At 49.1% G+C, this 15,536-nt stretch overlaps 1 protein-coding gene and 4 non-coding genes across 5 annotated transcripts in view; 3 read left to right on the top strand and 2 right to left on the bottom strand.

The window, feature by feature from the left end:
- Positions 1-15,536, bottom strand: part of Dora (zinc finger SWIM domain-containing dorado) — a 69,203-nt gene that overhangs the window by 50,665 nt on the left and 3,002 nt on the right. The gene's annotated exons all lie outside the window — the stretch shown is intronic.
- Positions 3,659-3,729, top strand: TRNAG-GCC (transfer RNA glycine (anticodon GCC)). The gene has a single exon. It is a non-coding gene; the product is annotated as a tRNA-Gly (tRNA).
- On the top strand, positions 3,992-4,063 carry TRNAD-GUC (transfer RNA aspartic acid (anticodon GUC)). The gene has a single exon. It is a non-coding gene; the product is annotated as a tRNA-Asp (tRNA).
- Positions 4,297-4,368, top strand: TRNAD-GUC (transfer RNA aspartic acid (anticodon GUC)). The gene has a single exon. It is a non-coding gene; the product is annotated as a tRNA-Asp (tRNA).
- Positions 4,538-4,609, bottom strand: TRNAD-GUC (transfer RNA aspartic acid (anticodon GUC)). The gene has a single exon. It is a non-coding gene; the product is annotated as a tRNA-Asp (tRNA).

The following is a 15,536-nucleotide window of genomic DNA, read 5'->3' as shown; positions in this document are numbered from 1 at the left end:
CGGCAAAGTTCTAAGTTAGATACAATCAAAGTAGCTCGACGCAGACTTCAAGCTGTTAAATTAACGTTAAATGAAATACCACGGTCGAAAGTAGAATCCAAATTTCCACTCAGAATGACGATAAAGAAACGCAGGGAGGACAAAAAAAGAAATAAGAAGCCTTGCCGAAAGAATTATCGAAAGAAGTTTCGGGTTTCCTATTTCGGGAGCCGCTTCTTTGGGACATCATATTTCCAACTGGTATCTACCTCGATTTCGGGAAACCGGGCCAGATCCCGACGAAGGAAAAACATGAAAGCGGAAAGAATTTTCCGTGCGGCTTTCTCCCCCCCCCCTGTCCCCATCCCGCCGTCGTCACGCTATTTTCGAGACCGCTCGAGCGTAACGAGAATACGCGGGTCGCTATTAATCAATCGCGATGTCACACCGAGGATATTAACTCGAATCCGAGGCTGTCGGCAAACGTATGACGAATTATCCTCGTGACGACTGCTCCTCCTCTCGGACGGAGCCTCTCGCGCGGTCGTTACACGTCCGACGGCGAAACGCAAGGCTGATATTATGTCTATCAAGTTCCGACGCGCGCAAAGAATGAGCGACGGGCCGACGACGACGGGCAGCGCGGCAGGACGCGCAAAGTTTGTCGTGCGTTCGCGTGGTCTGTTTTTAGCGATCGCGCGGAGAGGTGAACAAACCTTTGGCTCCTTTATCGCGCCGGTGTACAAGGTGCGACGAGAGGGGGCGCGAGCGAAGGAGAAGAATCGCAGCGCGATGCACACGCGCATTAATCGCGGCCGCATCGGAGGAGAAGGAAGAGGAGGAGAAGAAAGAAGAAAAGGCAGCAGCAGAAGAAGAAGAAGAGGAGGAGTAACGAGTGTTCCTGGCTAAACTTGGAGTCCGATGACCCGACGGGGACGCGAAGACTCGCGTGCGCGCACGCAAGTATGCGCAGGACGAAAAGCAGACAGACTCGCGCTCGCAATTAGGACTTTCCTCGTACAATCATCGTTCTTTGCGTCATCGTTATCTGCCCTTTTCCCTTCTTAGCTTGTTATCGCGGCTCATCTTCCCGTAGCCGGGCAGCGATTGAAAAGAGAGGAGAAGAAGAAAGGAAGAAAAAAGGACGAGGGGACGAAAGGGCTGTTCGTTCTCTCTCGCTGCTCGCCCTCCGCTGAATCTCGTCGCGGCGGAATCGATCCTGCGGTCCCCGAAGCAAGACGACGGCCATGAACCTCCTCGCCGAAGAGACACACGGTCGCCTCCACCTCCGCGGTGCATCCCGCAAGGAGCCTCTCCTCCGGCTGTGCGGTTCAGCGAGACTCGTAATACCCGCTTACCATCGCGCGGCCCTCTGTCCCTTTTTCTCGTCCTATCCCTCCCGTCGATCGTGATCGACGATTCGCGGAGGCCAGTGGCGTGGCCTTGTCCTGGAGTCCGGAATCGACGGGTAACCGCCGCCGCCGCGAACACGACGCGCCGAGAGGCGACCCCCGTGTACGCCGACTACCTCGCCCATCGCCGCGATCCTCGCACGACCGAGTTTTTCCGATCCGCCCTGGTGAAAGCGCATGTATTTGCTTTCGATCTGCGCGAGCGAGCGAGTGCCGCCGCTTTCGCTGAATCGCTTTCGTGACGAGATATTCAAGAGGGGCAGGGGGGAGAGATATTACGCTAGATCGCGCGGATTCTAAGAGTCGAATTAGGAGCGACGACAATGAGGACGACGAGGACGACAATTGCGCCGCTACGGCGAAAGTACCGACGCCTCGGTGAAATTTACCCTCGAAAATGCGGCGGTATTCGCGTGTGATGCAATTTTCGAATGATTCTGCCGTCGATCGTTTATCTTCCATCGGAGAGTGGTTTTCTCGTTGGGTCTCGGTAAAAAGAAAAAAAGAGCGGAAGCGAAGCAGCGAGAAAGAAAGAAACCGGAGCAAGAGAGGAGCAAGAAGGGGGAGGGGAGAGAGGCTGAGCGATCGCGTAGCTTGCGTAAGTAGGAGACAGCTCTCGAAGATCGGGCCGAGACGCTGCTACGGGCCAGGTGCATTGACTTCGTTCCACGGCAAACCGGATGTCGGAGTCGACTACCTGCCCTATCTCGCCGCGCTTTTCTTCGGATTCGATTCAGAGACCGCGCGTATGTTGTGCATCGTGTCTGCCCGTTTCGTGACACGAGTAGTCCCTCCGCTTATTACTCTCGTGCTCTTGTAGTCCCGTACCTAATCGAAGTACGAGATAGCATCGACGGGTTGTCCACGAGAGGGAAAAACGGAAACAGAGAGAGAGAGAGAGAGGGGGGGAGGGGAGGGGGAAGAGAAAAATCTCATGCATGTAAACTAACGTTTCTTTCGTTACAGAGTCGACCGTATGCGTCGGGGCATCTCGATTCGCATGGCATTCGCCCGAGTCGTAATTTCAGCCTTGTTTTCGACCTCAACATTTATAGATTCTGAAAGTCCAAAGCGGATTTAATTTACATGGAAAGTAGTTTATCGAGCACTTCTAAATCGCTGAGAACCCACAATTTGCCTGTTTTAAGTATACAAGAAGACCGCTCAGTGCAGCTGTAAGTTAAATACGATCAAACGAGGTTAATATACGCTTCGGAGTATTAAATTAGCGTTGAATGGAATATTAAGGTCGTAAGTAGGATCAAAATTCCGACTCTGGGAAATAGAGATCTAATTTATATAGAATCTAACATTTCTTCGCAAACGAGGTTGATGCGTGCTTCAGAACGTTAAGTCTCAGCATTAAATGGAATATTGAGATCGAAAGTAATATTCAAGTTCCGACAACTAGGCTGTAAAGTGGATTATTAAGTAGACGCAATAGGAATGCAATGGGATTGTAGGTAACCTCGATTTGATTTTTCGACGAAGCGATGGTAAGAAAACCGACGGACACATAGCGTGTAACCGAGTACACGAGGCGCTTGTCAAGGTGCAACGAATGAAACTCCAATTTCCACTCGTATTCTCCTTTTCCTCGGGGCACTCGATCGTGAGATCGCTCGAATCGCCGTGTTCGAAAGAAAGATACGCGCGGCCATGCATCGAGCCGCGGTACTCGCCGTTGCCCTTCGTGAGGGCACGAAGACAATCTTATCGTACGAAGACCGAGACGGCCATAAATACTAACGCCGAAAGTCGCGAGCCCCACGAATAACACGAGCCCGTGTTGACCAGGCGCGTTCTCTTTGTTACTCAGGCCACGATGGTGCAACGACCGGCGGGCGGCCCTGAACCAGAGTCATCGGCGAAACGGACAGGCGATTCGTTATTGTCTCGTTCTCTGTTTAACCCTGCTGCACCTCGTTTAAAGTTCGCCTCTCGGATGACGCGCGCGCGATGCGAATGCACGGGAGATATTTTTCGTCCCTCTAACGGTCTCACGATAATCGTATTCTGAGTCTTTTAACAAAATATACCGCCCAGGTACGCGTGTTTTGTTTACCCAACGTCGTACTCGTCACGACAGTAACCTTGGTATCTGACATTTCGATGTGTACGCAAGTACATAAAAATTTCATCTCTCGCGACGACTGACTTTCTTTTACATTTTTCTTCCTATACGATTACAGATTTCTACTGAATGCATAAACTATTCTCGCGTTAATCATAGTTCAGCTACAAAACGGGTAGGCACTTTCATACAAGCATCGGTGGTTCAGTGGTAGAATGCTCGCCTGCCACGCGGGCGGCCCGGGTTCGATTCCCGGCCGATGCAATGTAATTTTTTTTATATTTTACAAATATTTTTTACAAAATAAAAAATATCAAGTCTCGCGAGAAAAGGAAAAAGTAACGTTCTGTATTTCAATGCGGAAAAGGATTCTCGAGCATTGGTATGCTCACGCTACATGATAGAACAGTACTGTTAATGTGTCTAACGTGATGCTTTTTAATAAAACTTAAAAATCTTTTAATTTTTCTGCAACTATTCGACATGATTCTATAACTACTCAAATTTGAAAGAGGTTACCATGTTTTCCTCGATAGTATAGTGGTTAGTATCCCCGCCTGTCACGCGGGAGACCGGGGTTCGATTCCCCGTCGGGGAGGTTTTTATTTTGCTCCTTAAAAAAACTGTTTGCTTTCATATTATTATATCACGTAAAAATAAATATATATTTATACATCTACGTGTGAACTTAAATGTATATTTTTATTTATTTATTTATTTATTTATTTATACAGGATAGCATATCAATGAGAAAAAAGAGCAAAATAAAATATTCACGATATATATACTAGCTCCTATAGTACCATATTAGAGAAGGTTTTCCATGTGTTCTCCTCGATAGTATAGTGGTTAGTATCCCCGCCTGTCACGCGGGAGACCGGGGTTCGATTCCCCGTCGGGGAGTATTTAATTTTTGCTTTTTTTTTCTTTCCTTTTAATATACTGTTTTTTATATGTGTAAGCAAAATATATATTTATTTTTATACGTTGATATGTAAATATATGTTTATTTTTACACGATGTAGTATAAATTGAGAGCAAACAAAGATTCTAAAATATACAAAATAAGATACTCCCCGACGGGGAATCGAACCCCGGTCTCCCGCGTGACAGGCGGGGATACTAACCACTATACTATCGAGGAGAACACGGTAGCTTCTCGTAATTTCGTGTAGACATGTATCATGTTGGATATTTACAGAAATTGCAAAAGATTTCCAAGTGTATATATATATATATATGTTTGTCATTAAATAATTAATAATTTTATTAACCTTGTGAATGCTATAGAGACGCGTATATGTGTTACATAAATTTCTTCGGTTTATACTTTCGACACAAGTAAAGTTTATCAACTATTATAACGTGAACCTATATTCATTTCTTCATTACATCTCTTAACAATCGTAACAAAAAGAAGATTTCATTTCGACCTGCTTTCGATTTTTCAGAAACTCGTCTTCCCGGTCGCTTCACGGCAGCCCGAAGTGTTTCGTCCTCAGCGACTCATTTAGCTCTGAGACGCTCCGCATTCAAAGAGTTAATTGTGACTCATACAACATATATGTACGCGTGCGAAAGAAAATAACCAGCAAGCTTTTAACTATTCTGCACAAAGTTACACAAGAACGGGAAGAGAAAGAGAGAGGAAGAACAAGGCGATGAGATTTCGCAAGTTACCGTCCGGCTGCTCTGGCGAGCGCGTTGTTCATGGCCGTATATAAAGAAAAAGGAGCTCTTCTGATCGGGAAACAACACGATCGCACGGCGTACAGGTACGTGAGGAGTGACCGTCGTCTTAAATTACGACATGCATGCGAGGAGGCGATCATTATCCTCGGTCTCACGAGGTTTGCATCGATCAGTGTCTGCTGCCCTTCGAGGAAGCGAGGACAAAGCGAACGTCCGTCCGATCTCGGTCGCCCTTTCGCCCGCAGGTTCTTTCGGCTTGTAAAAAGCCACGAGGCCGCGCGAGCAGGCATATCTCGAAAGCAACGAGGGCGTCGTTTTCGCGCTCGGTTTTGCAGCGCGACCGTCACATCATTAGCGATCGGCGGAGACGCGCGTCGCGTCGCGCGACCGAAAGGACTGTCCCTTACCGCGGAGTTAACCCCGTTACGATCAAGAGGTCGAGAGAGCACGTTTCCCTCCCCGAGACCTCGCCGGCGGATCCGCCGTGAAAAGAGAACGAAAGCCCTCGCGCGCGCGCGCGCGCGAGAGAGAGAGCGAGGTGCCTCCCTCAGATCGCAGCAGGGCGAATGCGAGCCCCGCTGCCGTTAGTCCTTAACGACTCTCAAACTCACGCTCGCGCCTGTAATGAACACAAAGGCGGAGAGTCGACTGATCGTGTGGGTGTGCGTCTCGCCTTTTCACCGACGGCGTCGTGCCGTCACGCGACCGCGGTAATTAAATGCGAGCGACACCGAACGCCAGGAGCGCGAACGGGAGCGCGCGCATAACGCACACACGCGTAACATATACACAGCCTGCGGACTCTCGACCAGCCCTTTCGAGAGACGCGGGGAGGACTATTTGTTCGCGGTAGGTAACACGTAGCGCACGAGCGCTGCCTCGCGCTGCGCACCCCGGTGAGAATTCGAGCAGACGAAGTTTGCCGGCGAATCGAATTTGCGGCCGTCGTTAGCGTCCCTTTCTGTCAAGCCGCGCGATAGCTTTGTCGAGAGAGAGAGAGAGAGAGAGAGAGAGAGAGAGAGAAAGACACACATACATTCACACGTATAGTATACTCGATGAAAGATGGACGTGTATTGTCCCGAAAAATCTGCACCTTGGAATCTGGGACAATTTCCCGGGCAAAGACGTGAAATGTGAATATATGACAAAACGATATTCCGAATACAATTTTTCCAGAGTATGCAATTGTGCCGAGAGGGGATAATTATCCTGAAAGCAGTACAGGTGTATGAACCGTCAGATTGCGAGCCGCTCAGAAGCAGAACGGAAGCAGATCGCCGTATGTGGCGCCAAATTAAATGTATATAAGTGAATGTCCCAATTAATGACAGTGTACCATTTTGCGATAATTGCGCCGGTTTTTCTTAATAAATCAGCTAACACGAATCTGTATCTTAAAGACGCATTTTTCTTTTTTATTCTAAGCTTGAATTCTAACCAAAATAAAATTTTAAATAATATTTTTTTATATTCCATAAAATTTTAATAAACGTCCTAAATAAAAAATTAAGTCAACAAGAAATTAACGAATAAAATTTCTAAATTTTACATTGTTATCAATAATAAGTTCAGATAAACCTAAAAGTCACATCAAACTTTAGAGCAGTTACTCTTTAAATTCTTTAAAACTGAACCGTCAATCAAAAATGAAACTAAACCGTCATGTCGCCAAACAGTGCCCGCCATTTCTGCGGTGAAACGCATATCAATTAAAACCTTCCTACGAGTTGGAAAAATACAACACGAATTAAAGTTCCAAATTTCCTGAGATTCTCTGCACACTTGAGCTTAATAACAGTTTATTAATTCATTTCTACGATGATGCGCGTTGTTTGCTTGTTAATCGGGTTATTCAGCTTCGCGCTAGTCATTGCGATGTCAACAAATGAGAACGCCTAAGAGCGCTGTTCGCACACGGTGAAGACGGTCTCATCAGGAGCCTCTACAAGCATTGTCCCAAGGCTTAATATCTAGCCATTTGAGTACACCGTCGTTGTATTCAAACGAGTAGGTACTAATGTACCCGGCCGAAAATCAATACGCCCCGCTGGGAACGCTGGGATTGAGGCAATGACGGAAATGCAATTTTCGGGGATATTATAGGCGAAATTTATCGTAGGTGCAGCCGGGTTGTATAACGAGAGGCGATTCCGATATTTCGGTAAAATTGCATTTCGGAAGATTGCCTCGGTGGCCGGATTTCGGTGTATCGTGACTTCCCGGGAGATAGTCTCGCTTTGTCAATTTCGGTATGTTTCTCCTTCTTGGCGCGTCCATCGATAAATGCAACACGCCGCGATTCGCGCGGGCGAATGTCAAACGAGAGGACACCGCGTTGCTTTCCCACTAAGTCGTCATAATTGCGAGAGGGAGGGGGGCTTTGGACTAAAAGGAAGCAGTTTCCGATCTCCGCGAAAGGCGTCCGTTATTCGCGAATTCAAAATGCACGGCGTGGCGAGAGACGAGGCGCGGGGGCGTACTTCCCGTTCCTCTCTCGCGTCTACTTTATCCGACTTTCCTGAGACTTCCGGACGACACGAGGATATTGCGCCACGAGCCAAAACACAGCACAAGCGTTTTCCTTCGACCGTGACTAAAATTTCCCCGCGAGCGAGCGAGCGAGCGAACAGTGAAGGCGTGCGCTGCGACAGAACTCGCCGGTAAGCTCGTAACAATAGCTATTAAGTAGTTTGTTTGCATTGAGGAATTCGCTTCGAGCGCTTCATTCTCATCCGACCAGACAAGCCCTTAAGGACTCTCAAGGCGATCCTCGCAGCGAGAAGTAGCTTTGTTCCATCGCATTACATTTCCACGTTACGATCTTCTAATTTCTTACTTGACGCTCGTCGGGACTACCTCTTGCGGAATCGCGAGAATGGGACGCCCTAAGAGAGAGAGAGAGAGAGAGAGAGAGAGAGAGAGAGAGAGAGAGAGAGAGAGAGAGCGCTCGCGAGTCCGCGAGATTCGCGAAGGGTTCGCAGAGACGGTGCCGCGGCACTTTGTGGGCGGATCGCGCCGACTTAATTCCGCGATTTTCGCGAAACACGCATGCGATGGCCGAATGATCGATCGGCGCTTCGACGCGACGAAATATCCGCGCAGCGACACGCGCTACCTCGCGCGCGGCAACGCGGAATAATTTATTTCAATTTCCCGCACGTCAATATCGATACGCGCGCACGCCACAAGCGCGTTCGCGATGCACGAACGAGGAGACCGCTGACCCGGGAGGAGAGGAGAAGAGGAGAGAAAAATCGATACGCGCGCTGCGCTGGGAACGCCGGGATTAAGGCAATGACGGAAACGTAATTTTCAGGGGACCATATTCTGACGTCCGACGCGAGATGCCCCGTTAAAATTTATTAACACGTTCTTTCTCCCTTTCTCCCCTCCTAGTGCCGCGCGTGTCGTTTATTGTCGTCGTTCGCTGCGAACGTTTTCGCGAGAGAGAAAGAGAGAGAGAGAGTAGAAAAAGAAAATAAAGAAGAAAAAAGGACAATTAAGTCATCGACATGAAAATCTCCAAACGAAACATTCCGTGAGAGTCTAATTGGCGATCAAGGAAAGTTGCGGACTTTTATATTTCGGACTTTTTTGTCTTTTTCTTTTTTTTTTGGTTTTTCGCCCTATCTTCCAATTGGAGCCGTGACGTTCACGAGCGATTGAAATATAGCGCCTTTGGAGAAATTCACTACAACGATCTTTATCGCGTTTATTTATCTATTCATTCACGGCGAAATATTTCTCTGGTACAACATCTGATTTCCAACCCGCGACAACGCGTAAAAGGGGGACAGAATACAAGAGCGGGATCGATAATACCGCGGGAAATATAATGCAAAAATGAGAGACAAGAGAAACAAACTCACCGCAGCGAAAACTCACGACACGAACGCCAGAGAAAGAGGAAACGACCGACTATTATAAAGAATCCGTTCAGTCCGCAACGCATTGTAAGATGCGCACAAAGCAAGCCGAACGTGAGAGCCGAATGACGGCGTGCGTCGAGCCGAGCGACCCGAAATACCCCAAAACTTTCCCCCCTCACCGCAACTTGGTACAGCCCCTCGTGGCCCAAGTCGCATGCTCCGTCTGGATATTTTTCCGTCGATGTCGTCGAACACTCCGCGAGTCCTCACAAAAAGGAGAAAGAAAAAAAGAGAGAGAGAGAGAGAGAGAGAGAGAGAGAGAGAGAGAGAGAGAGAGAGAGAGAGAGAGAACAGTCACGCTGTCACACGTGCGCGATGCCCTAAGAACGCGCGGCCAGAAACGCGCAACAGGGACGAGAATGCGCGCATCTGTTGCCGGAACAGTAATTGTGGCCGCGAGCTGGATAAGTACGGCGGTGATGGACGCACGTGTGCGCCGAGCTGCACGTGAACCTGCACACTCTCCTCACCCCCGGGTGTGCGTGCGTGCGTGCGTGCGTGCGTGCGTCTGTGCAAGACCCAGCGCATAGATGGTGCGCCTAGACCTCAGAGGTGCGCAACGCGATAAAAAAGGAGGATGACACTCGCCAGGCCCTTCGGGATGAAAACCCGAAAGCGACTCGACTCCTCGCCGCGTCGCCCTTACTGACTCACTGTGTGACATTTCAGCTGGTAATCATCGCCGGGTCTGATCGTCTTGAGTCCAACCTCAGATGCTCCCCGCAGCCGATGAAACGATTTGCACTGAAGCTTCAGCTGAACTCACACACGCGATCTTATAAGTAACAACTGACTATGATTAGCGTTCTCAGCTCTCCGCGCAGTGATTGATTCAATTACGACGAATCGGCTAAAGGTGGGACAAGTAGAAATCGGCTACCCGAAGTCATCTGTTGTCTGCATTGATACAGAAATATGTAACTGCTATAATCCCAACTATAATTTATTTCGAAGGCGTACATTTCTTCCTTTACAATCTCTATTTTCATGTAATTTGCTATTTGCAATTTTCTGTATAATAATAATAATAATAATAATACTATTTTCCATTTCAATACGAGTTACGAGGTAGAGGTAGGTGCAAAGTCTCAGCTCGAATTTCCTGATAAAAGTAACGAGGGCGCACATCCAAGAGGCACGTCATCCTGTCCCGACCGATTGTCGATTCCTCCGCGAATTCGGCAATTTTGCCGCGGGAAAAGAACGAAAGCTGTCACCGGCGACACGGTGTCGCGAATTTCCAGCTTGCTGTCGGAGTTGTGCACCTCTGGCCTAGGCGAACGGCACGAGAAAGACCCTCGCCCTCGAACGGCGAGCTGCGCGGTAATTACGTAGGGGAGACGCTCTCCATTGTTCTACGTTAGTTCTGTAGCAGGTAATGGGTACTTATATGCCGGTAGCTTCCGCGACGCGCGAGGGCTTTACGTCGTTGCGGGAATTCTAAGCGGGCTCTGTCACGGCAGTCGATATTATTACAATCGCGTCGCCGCGTCGATATCTTACCGCGGGAAACACAGTCTGGCGGGTCGAAATTTCGGCCTGATCGCTCCAGCATCCGGAGATAGATCCCGGAGGTCGATGAAGATTTAATTTACATAGAAGCTGATGAAGACCTACCGAGCGTCTCAAAAGTGGCAGAAAATTGCACGACTCGCCACGCTTGCGGGTTCGTCGGGCGTTGAACGCGTCGCGGAAAGCATCGGAAGGAGTGTTTAAATCGTTCTGCGGATGAATGTACGTGAAAATGAGTCTCTCTCTCTCTCTCTCTCTCTCTCTCTCTCTCTCTCTCTCTCTCTCTCTCTTTCTCTCCTCTTCTCTCCCGCTCGCAGATCGAGAAGATAGAGAGCCGCGCCCTCGGAATGACCGCTGGTTAATTACGCGAGCGGCTGCTATTGTTCTATATCGAGAGCACGTCCGTGCCACGGAGGCGACCACGAGGTCGCCCGGGGCCTCTCGAGATGCCGATAGGCTGCGATATTTCGAATGAATATTCCGAGCCGAAATTTCGGCTCCATTTTCAACCCGAAATCGGCCCGTCATCTACAAGTTGCAGATCTACAAGTTTGCAGGCCAAAATGGGGATTTGATTTATACAGAAACTCGAGTCCTCTATAAAGCGCTTCTAAATGGCAGGCGGCGTTTGTAAGCTCTAGAAACACGACAGAGCTACAAGTTCGAAAAAAGCTATAAGTTAAAAAAATAAAGCAGAAACAAAATTTCGATTCGAGAATGGAGATTTGGTTTACATAAAAAAAGAGAAAAAAAACTACTAGTCCAACTGCTCGACGCCTCTGAACGAAAGGAAACTTTCGCCGCGAGTCTGTGAGTTTAAACATTACCAATATCGAAGCAATAAATTAACATTAAAAAGCGGGTCAAAAGCGGGATGAAAATTTCGACTCGCCACCGAAGACTCGGCTTGTATCGAGAGTGAAATTTTCCATTCAGCGGCCCGAATTGGCCGAAAGCGCTTGTCCACCCTTCGGCTCTCACGAAGCATCAGGCTGCAAGGCTCATCGCGATGCGATCGAGATAGCTTGACGTGCGCTTCAGAATACGAAATGAACGTTAAATATCGACGTCGGAAGTGATGTCAGGATTGCGACTCGCTGGACGCGAAGCAAGCGTGATCGTGCGAGAGCACGTCGATTTTCCTTCCTGCCTGCTCTCCGGTGAAGAACCGGTGTCGCGGCCGGCTACGTTCATTCCTCCGTGCACGCTCTCTCATCTCGGCACGCTAAATCTCGTTACGCGAATGGCCGCGATGACTCGCGGGCGCATTAACGCTCCCACACGAGCGCGCGCGCTGATTCTCGATTTGCGCTCGCGCTCATCGATCACTGTCGCGGCGAGTCCTTCGAACGGCCGCCTGATTTATACGCATTTACACACGTAGCCGCCGGGGCCACGCATTACACAGCCCCGGCACTTACGGCGGAGCGGCTAAAAAGCCCGGTCCGGCTCGATAAGCACCGGCGATTCATCGCGCGGAATCAATCCCGATCAATCTCTCCATCCGATACGATGCTGCGCGTGACTGCGTGCGTGCGTGCGTGCATGCGTGCGTGCGTGCCCTATGCACACGGTGTAATACCCGCTGGAACTGGCCCCCCCGTGTAACCTGATACCCGGATATTACCATGCAAACGCGACGCGACGCGACGCGACGCGACGCGACGCGACACGACGCGGCGGTCCGAATTTCGGGGCAACAAAGCGGGTTAGTCTGGCCGCAAACTCGCGTAATTGCAAGCGTGCTCCGGCCGCTCGAAAAACGCTCACGTTACATCGTCATGAGACACGCGGGAATGTCGACGTCTCCGGGAGCGCCGGGTTCGACGTGATCCGGGCGCTCTTGCGGATTTTACCAACCGTCAAGCAGCGTGCGGATTAAAGATAGTAAGGTAAATATCCCAGTAACCGGACGTTTAAGCGTAGATAAGCGTCATAAGAAATACAATATATAATATTAAGAATAGTTTTGATACAAGTATCTGCATTTATTCGAAAACTTAAGATTCTCTTAAGTAGAGAAAAATGATTTAAACCAATGTGTATATACATATATATATATCTATTATTAATGAAATATTTACTTTTATTTACAATTAGAAAATTAATATGTGCTAATAGAAAATAATATAAATATAGATGCTATCTCTTAATGAATTTATTAACGATTGACCATTATTTTGCCAATCCATAGGTCCATACTTATTTATTTAATATTTATTTTGATACAAAAATATCAAATTGGGTTTTTTTTCCCAACTAATCGCCAAATATTGAAGTTTTTTTTTACAATAATTATTACTTTCATTCATTATTGTTGAAATAAATAGTAAATATTTTTTTTCAAAGTGGTCGGATGGGATGTCCGGCCATTGGGACGTTTACCTTGGATGAATAACAATTATACTTGGATGTTTTATCCGGCAATTTGGCGCGCTTTCGCGGCGGAGAGGAACACTTCATTCAAGTGAGACCCGACAAGCACAAATAACAGTTAATGATTCTCTGTGCACTTTAATATGTGCCGAAAACTGGCCGAATGTCAACTACGTTGGACGTTTCGCTTTCTAAAATTAGTGTTAAATGGAATATCGAGGTTGAAGGTGCGAGCAAAAAATTTCGACTCGGAAACTAATCGGCGAGTTAGCCAAATCGATCGCGCGATCGGCGCTCGTAATTCGCGACGTCCATATTGCCGAAGCGGAATAAGTGACCCCGGAGTCTTCCGATAAAAACGGCTCTATCGTCGCGCGTAGCCTCGAGAAAGGAGAGCTCCGAGTGCGCAAGTTGAGCGAGTCGTTCGTCGAGCACGCTAGCTAATATCACTATCTCGGAACCTTTAAAGTGTTTGAGCGCGGAGTTTCTTATCTGCACAAGTGCGAGCGGCTCGAATTCTTGCCGTGGCGGGCGCGAAGAAACCTCCGCTTTAAAGGCAACGAGCAAGGCAAGTTTCGCCAAAGTTCTGTCCAATATCGTATTCTGTCCTAATTAAACTTTCCAGAAGCCCTGCTTAATTCTTAATGAAGCTACGACCATGATTTTCCGCCGAATACGGCGGCGTGGAACAACAGCCGGCGCCGCGCGCGAGGAGTTTCAGCCGTCAACGTCGAGACCCGTTTCGCAAAATATCCGCCGACTACTGCATGGCTTAAAAAGAGAGAGAGAGAGAGAGAGAGAAAGAGCAGGTTTCCCGTGCCAGACGAAAAGAACGGTCCTCCGGAGCCGCCGGCGCGCTTCTCGGCGCGCTTCGACGCTGATTTTCGAGCCCTGCAAAATGCAGAAAGGAGCGGCCGAAATTTGCATGCATCCTCGAGCTCGCGGGGCGAACAACCGCGCGCAGAGCGCGCTCGTGTGAGAAAGTTGAAGTTGCATTCAGCGTATACGCACAGGAGGGCTTTTCCCCAAACACGCGCGCGCGCGAAAATCGTTAACGAAAGCCGCTCGCAAACTGCAACTGCGAGCAATTTGCATGATTGTACACGCGTAAGTAATCCCACCTTTCGCGGAGGGAAGGGAAAAAGCGCGACGCGTATCCATTACCGCTATGAGAAATTTTCGCCCGGCCGAGCTTTTCCGCCCTTTTCCCTCCTCCTCGTCGTATCCGGTCGCTCTTAAACGGCGTGTAACGCGATTTTCATCGCGACACTACACATCCCGGCTCATCTCTTCGCCGGAAGGCAGGATCAGGTCGGGGGGAGGGGGGCAGGGAGGGAGGACGCGTCGGGGGAGAGACACGTAACAGCGCGCGCGACGCATGAATGACGCACGCGGCTTCCTCCCGGCGGGCGGCGCGCGACAATGACGCGCGAGTGCGTGTGTACGGCGCGACAAATCCGCGGCGGATTAATCACTCATATCGCGCACACGGCGAACGCTGCCCCCGCCGCCGCTCATTTATCGTGCTCGAGTTCCAAATCGCAGAAACGCGCGCGCTCCTCGCCGACGCGGCGTGGCCGCGTCGAATCGACAAGCTCTTCCGACTCCCGTCGGACGTTTCTAACGTCCGAAACCGCGTCCCGGCGGCAAAACTTGCCGAAGTCTCCCCCGCGGAGCGGAAGCGAAAGAGAACGAGCGGCGCGGAGCGACGGGGATTCGTCTGGCGTCTGGATTCGGAGCCCGCAGGATGACAATCGAGGACGAGCTGTTGCAACTCGGCTGGTCCTCGGCTCACCCGTGTTTTAGGCCCCGACTTGAAGTTTCAGCCTGATTTTTTATCTTAATATCTTGTATAATAGATTCTGAGGGACCAATGGAGATTTGATTTATGTCGAAACAGAAGTCCTACTCAATGGCAGAAAACGCATCACTTTTGCCATTTGTAGGCTCTCAGGAAGAGCTCGGCAAGGTTTTAGATTAAATGTAAGCAAGATAAACTGAGGCTTCAGGGTGGTAAAATCTGCTCGGAACGGAATATCGAGGTCGAAGATGGATTCGAAATTTCGACTCGGAGATGGAGATTTGGTTTGTGGAGATTTGGCAGAAAATGGAATCTTACTCAGCGTGTCTGACGGAAACCGCGCGATTAGTCACTTGAATATTCTCGGAAAGAGGATGAATTTCTTTCTTACACGATAGTGGAGCTTTCTCCAAAGTTTGTGATGGGCGTGTCTTAAGTCTACGACCAAGAAAATAATTCTCTGTTCAGGACAGGCATGATTCAAAAGCAATTGAGTAAAAGTGATCGCTGTTCTTGGCAGCGGAATGATATTTTTCCCCGCGTACGTGTGTGCGGATATCGTTTCTCCGAGTCGCCGCGCCGGGTTCTCGTTCGGTCCCCATCTCGTCTGAAATCTCTTCTTTCCGTGTGCTCTCTTTATTCTCGTCGTGCGTAAGACTCGCCCAAGAAATCGGAAATAATAAATCGCGGCGAAATGCGCGAGAGCACGCTCGCTTTCTAGCCGCGCGGATGATACGCGGATGCGAACGTAAAGCGGG

Source organism: Harpegnathos saltator, unplaced genomic scaffold (genome assembly GCF_003227715.2).
Source record: "Harpegnathos saltator strain DR-91 unplaced genomic scaffold, Hsal_v8.6 scaffold87, whole genome shotgun sequence".
NCBI lineage: Eukaryota > Metazoa > Arthropoda > Insecta > Hymenoptera > Formicidae > Harpegnathos > Harpegnathos saltator.
Note: the sequence above shows the minus strand (reverse complement) of the source record. Positions and strands in the feature narration are given on the sequence as shown.